The sequence below is a fragment of the Carlito syrichta genome, unplaced genomic scaffold (genome assembly GCF_000164805.1).
Source record: "Carlito syrichta isolate Samal-C Ts95f unplaced genomic scaffold, Tarsius_syrichta-2.0.1 Scaffold304693, whole genome shotgun sequence".
Taxonomy (NCBI): domain Eukaryota; kingdom Metazoa; phylum Chordata; class Mammalia; order Primates; family Tarsiidae; genus Carlito; species Carlito syrichta.
In genome coordinates, this window is record NW_007248789.1 from 60849 (window position 1) to 75709 (window position 14861).

Below are 14861 nucleotides of genomic sequence, written 5' to 3' on the forward strand. Positions count from 1 at the left end.
AGGGTTTTTATCAAGAAAGGGTGCTGGATTTTATCAAAAGCTTTTTCTGCATCTAATGGTATGATCATGTGGTTTTTGTTTTGACATCTGTTGTTGTATTTAATTACATTTATGGTTTTACGAATGTTGAACCAGCCTTGCATCCCAGGAATGAAGCCTACTTGGTCATGGTGGATGATTTTTGAGATGTATTGCTGAATTCGGTTTGCTAGGATCTTGTTGAGAATGTTAGCATCTATGTTCATCAAAGATATTGGCCTGTAGTTCTCTTTCTTTGTTGGATCTTTCCCTGGCTTGGGTATGAATGTGATGTTGTCTTTGTAGAATGATTTGGGGAGAATTCCATCTTTTTCAATAGCCTGGAATACCTTCAGTAGGATTGGTATCAGCTCCTCCTTAAATGTCTTGTAGAATTCTGCTGGAAAGCCATCTGGACCAGGGGTTTTTTTGTAGGAAGTTTTCTTATTACGTAGTTGATTTCCTTGATTGTTATTGGTCTAATTAGGGTCTCAATTTCTTCTTGTTCCAATTTAGATAGGTTGTGTGATGTCAGAAAGTCCTCCATTTCCTTAAGGTTTTCAAGTTTGTTTCCATACAATTGTCCATCTTACCTAAGGCAATCTACAAATTCATTGTAATACCCATCAAATTACCAGCAACATTCTTCTCAGACCTAGAAAAGACAACACAGGAATTCATATGGAAACACAAACGTCCAAGAATAGCCAGAACAATCCTCAGCAAAAAAAAAAAAAAACAAAAAAAACAAAGCAGGTGGTATCACATTACCAGACTTCAAACTTTACTATAAAGCTACAATCATCAAAACAGCTTGATATTGGTATAGGAACAGGCATATAGCTCAATGGAATAGAATTGAAATCCCAGAAGCAAAACCTCAATTTCTCAACCAACTCATCTTCGACAAGGCCTCCACCACCTACCACTGGGGACAGGAGAACCTATTCAGTAAATGGTGCTGGGAAAACTGACTGACCACATGCAGAAGATTGAAACAGGACCCCTATCTATCCCCATGCACAAAGGTTAACTCCAAATGGATCAGACACCTAAATGTAAAACCTCAAACCATAAGAACCTTAGAAAATCAAGGAAATACCCTCATGGAAATCGGAACTGGCATCCAATTCCTGAACAAAACCCGAAACTCATAGGTCATAAGAGAGAAGATAGACAAGTGGGACCTTATTAAACCGACAAGCTTCTGCAAGGCCAAAGAAACCATCAAGAGAGCAGGGAGACAGCCTACAGACTGGGAAAAAGTATTTGCCAACACCAAGTCTGACAAAGACTTAACATCCTGGATCTACAAGGAAATAAAATGTGCTGAAAAGAAAAAAAACAAACAACTCCATTATAAAATGGGCAAAAGATATGAACAGACACTTCACAAAAGAGGACATCCGAGCAGCCAACAAACACATGAAGAAATGTTCAACCTCAGTAATCATCAGGGAGATGCAAATCAAAACCATGCTGAGATACCACCTAACTCCAGTCAGAATGGCAATTATCAACAACTCAAAAAATAACAGCTGCTGGAGAGGGTGTGGCAAAAAGGGAATACTTCTACACTGTTGGTGGGAGTGTAAACTAGTGCAACCTCTGTGGAAAGCAGTGTGGCGATTCCTAAAAGCTCTAAATATCAGCCTCCCATATGACCCTGCAATCCCCCTACTGGGAATATAACCTGAAGAACTCAAATCACTCTATAAAAAAGATACCTGCACACATATGTTTATCGCAGCGTTGTTCACAATAGCAAGAACCTGGAAACAACCATGCTGCCCATCAAAAGAGGACTGGATTTAAAAAATGTGGTACATATACACGATGGAATACTACGCAACCATAAAAAAGAACAAAATCATGAATTTCGCAGCAACCTGGATGGAACTAGAGTCTATAATACTGAGTGACCTCTCACAGAAACAAAGATCTGAGTATCACATGTTCTCACTCATATAATGGACCTTGAACATCCAATGTAATACTATAAGAAAATGGCTGACGGTACTGGGAAACTATGGAAAGGGGAGATGGGATTAACAGTAGCAAATATCTATCTAGGGATGGGGAAACACCTCTTATTAACAGGGTGCCTGAATGAAACGTAATTGTACACCTAACCCGTAACTGTACCCCCCAAAACCATAATAAAAAATATTGATTATGAAAAAAAAAAAGAGTTGACCAATGAACAATGATGTAATTCAAGAGATGAAACAGAAACTTTGCAGACAGAGATAATGTTTCTACGTGGCAGAAGATTTCAATGAGGACAATATCACTTTATTCCTAGTATCCCAAGGAGAAGGGCAGATACACAGATAGGGACACATTTCCTGGTTTGTTACACAGCACTAAATCTAACTTTCCCTGGTAAACCAGGGGAAAGGAAAGCCACATGGAGCACAAGGTGGTAAGCACCGTGGAGAGCCAGGACTGCTGAACTTCACAGCTTCTTGAAATTTGGTGGATGTGGCATTTGGCACACATGCTACTAGAGTCTCTATCAGCTTAGTCTTGTTCAAAAGAACTTATTTTATTGGCACTCATTTCATCACTGTCAGCCATGACATAATGTCAAGGAGAGTAGGCAGTAGACAAGCTCCCAAGCAGCCTCAGGATCTTGGTGGTGTGTCCACCAGACTTGGTCACCGTCAAGATACTGAAAGACTCCCAGCACAGCATCCTGGGGATGAAGCACTATCCATAGCTACAGCAGGAGGAAGACCACCACAGGGTCTGCCTACCACTCAAGGAAACAGTGCATGGGTGCCACTGCTTGTCTCAGAGATGGTCCTTCTCAAAGATGTCCATGTCCTAATGCCCCGGACCTGTGATTATGTCAGGTTATATGGCAAAAGGGAATTATAATTGCAGATGGTTTTAAAGTTGCCAATTATAGAGTCTATAGTTAACTCAGTGATCTATCACAGAAACAAAGAACCGAGTACCACGTGTTTTCACTCATAAGCGGACTCTGAATGTTAATCATAATAGTATAAGAAAGGGAAGCCGGGCTCAGTGTCTCAGCCTGTAATCCCGCGCCTTCGGGAGGCTGAGGTGAGTGGATTGCCTGAGCCCACAGGTTCGAGACCCGCTTGGGCAGCGAGACCTCATCTCTACAATAAATCAAAAAATCAGCCGGGCGTGGTAGCTCATGCCTGTAATTCCGGCTACTTGGAAAGCTGAGGTGGAAGAATCGCTGAGCCCAGCAGGTCGAGGCTGTGGTGGCCGGGAGCGGCCACTGCACTCCAGTCTGGGTGACAGAGTGAGACTCCAACTCAAAAAAAAAGAAAAAAGAAAAAAAAGAAAGGGACTGACAGTAGTGGGACACTGCTGGGGGCAGGGGGGTGGGCATGGGTGGGGCACATAACATCAATAAGGGTACCTGATTTCAAATGAGGTGAAATGGGGACCAAAGGGAGGCCCAAACTTTAGCTGTTATCATGCCCACGTATCCACCTAATCCTGAATTGTACCTCACAAATTTAAAATAAAACAAAAACAAACAAAAAAAAGTTGCCAATCAGCTGACCTTAAAACACAGATATAATCCTAGATTTTTTTTTTTTTTTTTTTTGAGTTGGAGTCTCACTCTGACGCCCAGACTGGAGTGCAGTGGCCGCTCCCGGCCACCGCAGCCTCGACCTGCTGGGCTCCGACGATCCTTCCGCCTCAACCTTCCAAGTAGCCGGAATTACAGGCATGCGCTACCACGCCCGGCTGATTTTTTGATTTATTGTAGAGATGAGGTCTCGCTGCCCAGGCGGGTCTCAAATCCGCGAGCTCAAGCAATCCACTCACCTCAGCCTCCCAAAGGCGTGGGATTACAGGCTGAGCCACCGAGCCCGGCAATCCTAGATTTTTTGTGTGGTCTGTGTCATCATAAGAGTCCTTGAGAGTAGAAGAGGTGGGCAGAAGAGGAGGTCAAAGTGTTGTACTGTGAAACGAGCCCCATCTGCTCTTGTTGACTTTGAAGATGAAAAAAGAAGGCTGCATGCTAAGAGATATAGTAGCTTCGATATGCTGGAAAAGGCAAGAAAACAGAGTCTCCCCTAGAGTCTACAGAAGGATGCTAACACCTTCAGGTGAGCTCTGCGAGGCTCTTGTCAGAATTCTAACCTACAGAGCTATAAGATAATATATTTGTGTGATTTTAAGCCATTAAATTTGTGGTAATTTATTACAATAGGAAACCCATATTAAAGGTCACAGCTGAAAGTCTTGAGTACTTCCCAGAGCATCTTCTTGCAGGGTCCCGAACTCCACTTGCTGTTTCCATAGCTCTGTGAGGTTGCTAAGATCTTTCCCTCTTGTACGGTGGTTTCTGCTCACTGCTTGCAAATCAGCAACTGCCTGGAGAGCGAGAGTTTCCAGAATTCAGATCACTTCCCTGCATTTCCTGTCTCTTAAGAATCTGCTTCCTCATGCTTGGGCTGCTTTTTGGCCCTGTCCTCAAATTTGTGTCTCTCCAGCCAGGTGGCATGTACCTGCTTCGCTGTATATAGCCTCATGCTCTTACAAATCAGCAGATATATATAGCAGTAAATAAATGATGGCTATTGTGTTGCTATTATCATTGGTTGAGTTTTATCATTCATTGAAATCCTGGCTCTGCCCAGTGACTTTGGGCAAATGATTGCCTTCTCTGGATCTTTTTTCTCTCATCTGTAGAACACAGTTTTCAGATGAGATGATATCCAGGTTCTCTTCCAGCTTTTTTATTTATTTTAAATATATAAAGTTTATTTAAAAGTGAAAAAAAAAGAGATGACTTCCTTGCCCAGAAGTGCTTCCAGTTTCCTAATTATATCTATGAAATAGGCCTACTTATGTAGGAAAAAAATAATAGAACTGGGTAGAGCATTATCAAATATCGAGGCAACACAGAGCAGGCCGAGAGCAAAGATTTCAATTTAGATCTAGTGAAAGGACACAGCCAAATGATATGAGCTCTTGTTTCTAGAAAAATAACAACCACAAGCCTCAATACTTTCTTGTCAGCACAGTTTGGTTAATCAATCCATGATTAATCAGGAAAGTTAATTGAATTCGTAGAATTTAGCAAACTAATATCATGAGGGATTAGGATCTCGGTGGAGTTGCAAGCTGTCTAACTTTGGGTATTTGCACAAGCTGTGATTTTGACCTGACAAGTGCAGTTTTTGTCAGCAGTGTGGCAGTTAGATGGATGGCAGTTGGTTCCAGATTAAATAGGCTGGAATTAGGTGGTATTTTGCAGTCTCTGCAGTTCAGTTTATTTTCTGGGAAGAAAGTCAAGAAAAAAAAAAAATAAAGCCCTTGATTACAGAAGCATTAGATCAAAGCAAGGACTCCTCAGGGAGTTCTAACTCTTGTTCATCTTTGCCTTGTCAGTGTCCTAGCAGTGTTTAGCATATAGCAGGTGATTAGCTAACTGAAGGAATGAATGAATGAATAAATGATTCCTCCATCCATCCATTTCTGCAATCATGTTCAATGAACCTGTTCTAGGCCCGGAGGCTGGAATTGGAGCTAAAAGGTGAAAAGCAAGCCCCAGTCCCTGCCCTGGGAGAGCTTCCAGCCTAATCAGGGTGGCTGTCCTCTAACAACTAATTGCACACAGTCTGATGTAGCAATGGGTCAGTGGCTAGAATGGGAAAAACAGAGAGAAGCATCTGAGAGCGTTTGGGAAGGTTTCACAGAGGAAGTGACACTTGAACTGCATCTTCATGTATGAACAGACCCGGGAGAGAACGCGGAAGCTCAGTCCATGAGAAGGGTGGCATGTAGAGACAGAGGTGCGAAAGCAGGGCGCCTCGGAGGAACTGTCAGTGGCTTCTAGCAGCCGGGGCATGGGAAGGTGCATAGGGTGGGACTGGAAGGGACTGGAGTGAATTGGGAAAAGAAGCCAAGGACACCAGCTCAGGGAGCCTCTACTTTATTTGGACTTAAGGATTTTTGGTGTGTGAGTGACATGGTTGGATTTATGCTTTAGGAAGGAATTCTTGAAACCGGACTTGGGCAGGGTTGGGGGGAGAGAGATTCACGCGGGGACACTGGTTAATAGTAGGTATCAACAGGCACAGTGAGAAGCAGGGACAGGAGGTCATGGGGTGAGAGGGGATAGGAGGGCAGATGTTCTGGTCAAGAGGTTCTGTTGAGAAATTGCAGGTGAAAACCTAGGTAGATACTGCCTGGCACGTCATGAGCACTTAGTAAATATTTGCTGTTTATGATGCACCTGGGAATTGAGGACAGGAGCCCGGCGAAGGCAGCTGCTGGAGGGTGAGAAGGGGAGATGCTGAGGAGTGGACCAGAGTGCCGAGTCATGCTGCCCAGAGTGCCGAGTCATGCTCCCACCCTGAGAGCCGAGAGCAGTTTTGTGCTGACATTTCCTGCTGCATAGTCTGCTCTGTTAGCCGCATAAAGCTCAGTTGGGGTCTTGGGGTGCTCGACCTTGGGCCATTCTGGACTCTCAGGTACAACCTGCAACACTAAGTCAGCTGTCAGGAAGAGAGGCCCTGCTCTGGCTGAAGGCGGCTGCCTTACTGCACTTGTCCTGGCGGGAGCCCAGGCATGTCCTGCCCTGCTTGCTGATCTGCTTCACTCCTGAGTGGCAGAACCACGTGGGCACTCGGCACAGAGCGGCAGATGTGATCCGCATAGGGAAGGAGGTCTGGACAGCTGCTCCTACGAACCCCAAGGGGATGCTTCACAGGAAAAGTATTGAGGGGTGCTGGGAAGGACCTGATCGTTTAGATTTAAAAGCTCTTTGTCCCAGCACTTTCGGAGGCCAAGACGAGTGGATTGCTTGAGCCCGTGGGTTCGAGACCTGCCCGGCCAACTTGGTGAGACCTTGTCTCTACAATAAATCAAAAATTAGCTGGGCATTGTAGCGCGCTCCTGTAGTTCTGGCTACTTGGAAGGCTGAGGCGGAAGGACGCTGGAGCCCTGTAGGTCTAGGCTGCTGTGACCAGGAGCGTGCCACTGCACTCCAGTCTGGGTGACAGAGTGAGACTTGCACTCAAAAAAAAAAAAGCTCTTTGTCTTCCCTTGAAGGCAAGTACCCCAGGGAAAGGTGCTCTCATTAAGGGAAGGATAACAACCATACCAGAAATAATAATAATAATAGCAATTATAATAATAGTAATAAGTGGCAACCAATGTTCATGAAGACCTGTTTAGTGTCGCTAAACACTGATGGGTACCTTCATTTAACTGTCCCGACAGTCCTCTGAGGTGAGTATTATTACACTTGTAGACATGAAGACTCGGAGAGGTTAAGAACCTTGATGAAAAACACACAGCATGCATCTTTGAGAGCACCATGACAGCAGAGTGAGAGCTAGGGCAAGGGCAGGAGAGAGAGGAGAGAGACAGAGAGACAGAGAGAGAGAGATGGATGTTGGGTACGGGATACTGGGCAGGTGTCCCTGAAGGGATGAGAACAGGAGGAAATGAAAGGCAGAGGAGATGGAGGGGATGCTGAGTCCTGACTGGGACTGGCCCTGCTTACTTCACAATCATTACATTTGCAGATCTCCTCCCACCTGTCTTAGTTTGGAGGTGCAAAGATGGTCATGGGCCTTCTGAGAAGGTTGGGCTACAGTTAAGGACTCTCAAGAGATTTGGCGTTATCCATGTTTCTCCAGCCATATCACCTAAGATGTCCCTGCTGGAACTCGAGCGTGCTCACTTTGGAGCCCTGCCCACCCCTCTGACTGATTTCCCTGTTTCTAGCAATAAAGGAACTACAGGTTCTTAAGCATTCGAGAGGGACCAGATGATGATCACATGCAATTGAGCTTTGTTGTTTATTATAGCTCATCTGGGCCATTTAAAATTTTAACTTCAAATTCTAAATTTTCAACTGGGGAGTGGACAGAGATGATATAGATGGAAAAGGCATCTGGTCTGATCTTCAGGGTCATGGTGACTTGTGAACCTCAGACACAGGATCAGAAGGGCTTGGTGGTCTTCACGGGTATCATCCCAGCAGTCAGCGTGAACTATAAAGGTAACACGGGCAGCTCCAAAATGGCACTGGATAAAACACTGGAAGTTAGGGGATCCTGGTTTTGCCACCAGTGTGTGTCCTTGAATATCATGTTCCCTTTTTTGGGCCCCAATTTGTTCATCTGTAAAACTGGGACTTTGAATTAGATAGTTTTCAAGCTATACTGAGACATTTTGAAGGGTTCTGAGGTCTTTTGTAGTAGGACTTCTTTTATCTATTTAAAATACTGTGTTGTGTCTAAGAAGTCAATTGACCAAAGAGCACTAGTGACTAAAGCATCAAGGGTCCCATTCAACCCTATCATTCAACAAGTCTGTACATTTATAAAAGCTTTTTGAAAAAGAAATAATCCTTAGCTGGGTACAAAAAGTATGAGCTATAGATATGTAGACAGAGAGGACTACATACTACAAAGTTGAGGTATCCCAAGACTTTTCAAGATGTGTGCAATATGCACCGCCTTTGGGTTAAGGCTTGTGGCTCCAGGGACCTCCCAGTAAAATGCAGATATTTATGTGACTATCCTTTAAAAATTATTAGCCCCTGGAAGACCTGTGTAGCTCAAATTCAGAGACATTTTCACCTCAGACCTTCACTTATCTCTGCCACCACTCTTAGCATTACCTTTTCCCTTATAAAATTCCATGTGGCAGCCTGGATGCTGGCATTACCCATCTGTTGTTTCCCTTTCCATTAATCCAGGGCAAATTTTGGAAGGGGTTTTACTCCCAGGAATATCAGAGAAGAAGAAGGGGTTGTATCTCAGAGGCAATGCAGCCTCCTTTACGGTGTTACTCAGGTTGCCCTAAAGGTGAGGTCAAGCTCACATAATAGAACCTTCCTAATTTCTCACTCTTCCAGCAAGCTCAGCTAGACGGGCATGGTTTGAGAACTTGAGAAACTAGAGAATGCTTAGTATGGGCCATGGAATAAGAAAGACTCTGCTCCTAGTAGGTAAATTATCTGGTGTGGGATGATTGCCTACTCCCCTTCTACTTTCTGGTGACCTGAATCCGTACAACTTGGGGGAAGGCTGGAGGAGCTTCTGGGAGCAGAGAAACACTTGATCAAGCTCCTCATTTTGACACCAGATTATAATTAGGCTTCCAAAGGGTATGAAAAGGGGGTTGCTTTAAGTTTATAAATATTATGAATAACACATGGCCCCAGTTTTGAGGCTTGCTAATTGGTGTCATCGTCTTACAAAAATGCTTTGAGTTATGACACATACTAAGGGAAAACTATAGATAAATTTTGGGGAAATTCGGACTTTCTGAATGCTTCCACCTTAAGATCCCTTAAGCGATAGTGTGGAAGCGAGGTCTATGTATGTTGTTAAAGACTTGGAGAAAATTGACTAGTTATAGGGGTTGTGTCATGATGTGCAAATCATGGGTGAGTGTCTTGTTTTCCTTTTCAAAACTTTATATAAAACTGTTATATTGTTTTATAATTTTTAAGATGGCATCGAGAACTTTAAAAAATTATTTATTATGAATAATATTTTCCTTCTTGCCAGAAAATGAGCCTGAAAATACCAGTAATTATTTCACAATCTTTACTCCACCTCAGAAACCTGTTACATTCAGCTTCTGCCCTCCTGCTGCACTGAAGCTGAGTCACCAATGTGCCGCGAAACACTCAAAAGAGCACTTTCAGGTTTCCTTGATCTTTGACTGTGTGGACTATTTTCTTCCTGAAATCCTGTTTCCATTTGACTTCTGAGGTATCACCCCCTTCTGGCTCCTTCCCAGCCTTATCTTCTTCATGGAATCCTCTTCTTTTGCCCACTTAAGTTTCAATGTTTCTTTTCTTATTCACCTTGGTGGTGAATGACCTCCTTTTTTTTAGCTTTTAATTTTTTGTTTTAAAGATGTGGGATACATTTCAGGGTTAGGTATACAAATATTCATTATGCAGGTACCCTTGTTGATGAGGTGTGCCCTCTCTTTCCCCAGGCAGACTCCCGCTACTGCCAGTCCCACTTCCCTGCTCCCCCTTCCGGCAATTTCCCACTACTGCCAATCATTCTCTTATAGTATTAGGATAATTGTTCAAGGTTCACTTATGTGTGAGAACATGTGATACTCAGTTCTTTGTTTCTGTGAAAGATCACTCAGTATTATACACTCTAAGTCCATCCAGGTTGCTGTGAAGTTCATGATTTTGTCCTTCTTTATAATATTCCATCGTGTATATGTACCACATTTTTTTTATGCAGTCGTCTTTTGATGGGTGGCATGGTTGGTTCCATGTTCTTGCTACTATGAACGATGCTGCAATAAACATACTTGTGCAGGTATCTTTTTTTATAGAATGATATACTGGGTATATTCCCAGTAGGGGGATTGCGGGGTCATATGGAAGGTCGATTTTTAGGTCTTTTAGGAATTGCCACACTGTTTTTCACAGAGGCTGTATTAGTTTACACTCCCACCAACAGTGTAGAAGTGTTTCCTTTTCACTGCATCCTCTCCAGCATCTGTTGTTTTTTGAGTTATTGACACTAGCCATCCTGACTGGAGTTAAGTGGTATCAAAATGTGGTAATCTGCATTTCTTTGATGACTAGTGAGGCTGAGCATTTTTTCATGTATTTGTTGGCTGTTCGTATGTCTTTTTTTTTTTGAGTTGGAGTCTCACTCAGTTGCCCAGACTGGAGTGCAGTGGCCGCTCCCAGCCACCGCAGCCTCAACCTGCTGGGCTCCGGCGATCCTTCTGCCTCAGCCTTCCAAGTAGCTGGAATTACAGGAGCGTGCTACCACGCCGTCTAATTTTTTTGATTTATTGTAGAGATGAGGTCTCGCCAAGTTGCCCAGGCGTGTCTTGAACCCACAGGCTCAGGCAATTCACTCACCTTGGCCTCCCAAAGCGCGGGATTACAGGCTGAGCCACTGAACCCGGCTCGTATGTCTTCTTTTGAGAAGTGTCTGTTCATATCTTTTGCCCACTTTGTAATGGGGCTGTTTTGTTTTTTTCTTTTTGGCACTTTTTAGTTCCTTGTAGATCCTGGATGTCAGACCTTTGTCAGACATACAGTTGGCAAACATTTTCCCCAGTCTGTGGCTGTCTGCCTGCTCTCTTGATGGTTTCTTTAGTTTTGCAGAAGCTTGTTAGTTTGATGAGGTCCCACTTATCTATCTTATCTCTTATGTCATGGGAACTTGGAGTTTTGATCAGGAACTGGTTGCCAGTTCCAATTTCCATGAGTGTCTCCTGCATTTTCTAAGGTTCTTATAGTTTGAGGTTTTACATTTAGGTCTTTGATCCATTTAGAGTTGATTTTTGTGTATGGTGATAGGTAGGGATCTTGTTTTAATCTTCTGCATGTGATCAGCCAGTTTTCCCAGCACCATTTACAGAATAGGTTCTCCTCTCCCCAGTCATTGGTGGTGGAGGCTTTGTTGAAGATGAGTTGGTTGAGAAATTGAGGTTTTGCTACTTGAATCTCTATCTTGTTCCATTTGTCTATATGCCTGTTCTTGTACCAATACCCGGCTGTCTTGATTATTGTAGCTTTATAACAGAGTTTAAAGTCTGGGAGTGCCATACCTCCTGCTTTGTTGTTTTGCTGAGGATCGTTTTGGCGATTTGTGGTTGTTTATGTTTCCATATGAATTCCTGTATTATCCTTTCCAGGTCTGAGAAGAGTGCTGCTGGTAATTTAATGGGTATCGCATTAAATCTGTAGATTGCCTTGGGTAGGATGGACATCTTAACCATGTAGATTTTCTTTCAATTCATGAGCATGGAATATTTTTCATTTGTTTGTGTCATCTTTGATTTCTTTGAGCAGTGTTTTGTAGTTTTCATTGTAAAGGTCTTTCACGTCTCTGGTTAGGAAGATGCCAAGGTATTTGATTTTTTTTTCTGGCTATTGTGAATCGGATTGTGCTTTTTATTTGAGTTTCTGTTTGTTTGTTGCTGGTGTATAGAAATGTGACTGTCTTTTGCACATTGATTTTAAATCCTGAGACGTTGCTAAAGTTCTTTATCAGTGCAAGGAGGTTTTTGACAGATTCCCTTGGGTTTTCAAGGTATAGAAACATGGAACGACCTCAATTAAAGCCACTTTCTGCTTCCATAGATGAGTACAAAGATCTGCATTCACCCTTCTTTCTGGTGTTCTGGTCCCACAGAGCCATCTCCCTACCAGACAGTTCTACTAGGAGGTACATAGATATTTCAAGGTCAGTATGTTAAATCTCTGGCCAAATACGTACCTATGTCTTCTCTCTTTTAATGGCATCACAGGACCCTTAGTTGTCCTTTTCAAGGATGACTCCTCTCTTACCCAGCAACCAGTAGCCTCCTTAACCTCTCCCATGTGCATCAGCACTTCTCCCTTCTTACTGATGTTGTCTTGGATTGGTCCTTCATTGCTTCTTTCCTGGGCTACTGTAACCACTCTTCCTGCCCTCAGTATTTTCTGTTCTCCAATGCATTTTGCATTTTCTGTATTGCTGACTGAGTCATCTTTCTCAGCTACAACTTCCAAATTGATCATGTTACTATCATTCAGTGATTTTTCTGGACTTTTCAAGGTCTGACTTTTGCATTCTTTTCTAGCCTCATTTCACTTTGTCTGGTCACATATATTCTTTGCTCTAATAATACTACCTATCCAAACACTAAATTTCTAGTAATTTTTTTTTGCTTCTTTTTGTCCTAATTTGCTTTCCTGTTTTTGAGCTATCCCAGATGTCCTTGAGGCCACCATGTTTAAAATCCTAATATTTTGATGATAGCAAACTTAAGCCATTTACACTTAATAAAACATATAGTTCCTTTAGGAAAATGCCTACATAAGTTAATCACATGAATAAATAAAAAAAAGGCCAAGTGTAGTGGCTCATGCCTGTAAATCCAGCACTTTGGAAGGCCAACATCGGAGGATTGCTCGAGGGCAGGAGTTTGAGTCTAGCCTAGACAACATAGCAAGACCTTATCTCTACAAAAAATAAAAAAATGAGCCAGGCATGATGATGTACACCTGTAGTGTCAGCTACCTGGAAGATTGAGGCAGGAGGATTGCTTGAGCCCAGGAGTTTGAGGATGCAGTGAGCTGTGATTGTGCCACTGTACTCTCACAGTGAGACCCTGTCTCAAAAAAAATAAAATAAAATAAAATAAAAGAAACACACACATACAAAATATATTTTATGTTATAAAAATGCCACTCATACTCAACTTTCTTTCTTTCTCTCTCTGGCTCCCCTCACCCTCCCTCTCTTTTGGGAAGAAAAATGGAAGGCATTTTTCTTTAGAGACAGGGTCTCTGTTATTGAGGCCAAAGTGCAGTGGCACAGTCATAGCTCACTGCAGCCTTGAACTCCTGAGCTCAAGTGAGCCTCCTGCCTCAGCCTTCTGAGTAGCTAGGACTATATGTGTGTGCCGCCAAGCCCAGTTAATTATTGTATTTTATTTTTATTTTCATTTTTTTTTTTAGAGGTGGGGGTCTTGCTATGGTTGCCCAGACTGGTCTAAAACTCCTGGCCTAAGCAATCCTCCTACCTTGGCCTCCCAAAGCACTGGAATTACAAGTTTGATTTACCATGCCCAGTCCAAACTCAACTTTGTAAACACCACTATAGAGCAAGGCAAAGTGCATAGCTTTAAGGGAAGCAAATGGATTTATTCATACATTTTAATATTTTAAAATGGAATAATTTGAGAATATTTTCTCTTCTTAAAACCACTGGTAACCATTCTTACACTTTTCATAGACTGGGCAATGATGCATCTAATTATTTAGCATAAGATTATAATGAAGAGTGTTGTGGATCAGATATAAATAAAGAAGAAATCAACAGGCCGATGTCTTTGTGGTTTAGCCTAATTTTCTCCAGACACATGTTTATATGCAAGGCTGGATTAAGATGAGACTTAATTTTTATTTAATAAATCAACCTCAATTGAGCAATGGTATAATCACTGAAGGAAGTCCATTGTTCATATACTCTAACATGGCTTCATGTATCATTTTTTGAATTGAAGTAGTGACTTGCTGTTGGAAAAATAACACTTTGTCGTTATTCTTCCCTCAACATTGAGAGGATGAATGGTTAAAAAACATCTAAAAGATCTCTGACTGGGTTTGTAAATAATTTTGACTCATAAGGTAGTGATCTGAGAGGTTAAATCGTGAACCATGTATAAATACAGGAAATACATTTTGGTGAAAACAAACCTTGTCAGTAATTGATCTCTTAGGTGGGAAAAGAGAAACTCATTAAGGATTCAACATAGCTTTCTCTCCTTCTTGTTTAGTGTTAACATTCAATGGATTCATTGAAAAAAGTTGTCCTCTGCTGAAATAGGAGTACTGAATGAATGTGTGGATGATTTTTAGTACTGATACCCTGTTACTATTCTAGGTCTATCATTACCATCACTTTGATGAGCTGTTGTGTGTTCTTTTTTTTTTTTGAGTTGGAGTCTCACTCCGTCACCCAGACTGGAGTGCAGTGGCCGCTCCCAGTCATCGCAGCCTTGACCTGCTGGGCTCCCGTGATCCTTCCGCCTCAGCCTTCCAAGTAGCTGGCACGCGCTACCACGCCCGGCTGATTTTTTGATTTATTGTAGAGATGAGGTCTCGCCAAGTTGCCCAGGCGGGTCTCGAACCTGCCGGCTCAGGCAATCCACTCACCTCAGCTTCCCAAAGCACTGGGATTACAGGCTAAGCCACCGAGTGTGTTCTTAGGCAAATCCTCTAACTTCTTTGAGCACTAGCTTCTTCACCTGTAGAAGAAGAACAATACTAGCAATCATACCCACATCATAGGCTCACTAGAGGTGTTATGTGAGCTTCTATACGGAAAGCACCCAGCCTG

At 42.6% G+C, this 14861-nt stretch overlaps 1 pseudogene; it reads right to left on the minus strand.

The window, feature by feature from the left end:
• The window catches only part of LOC103262998, a 29050-nt pseudogene extending 16515 nt beyond the window's left edge, over positions 1–12535 (minus strand).
• Positions 12536–14861: the final 2326 nt, after the last annotated feature.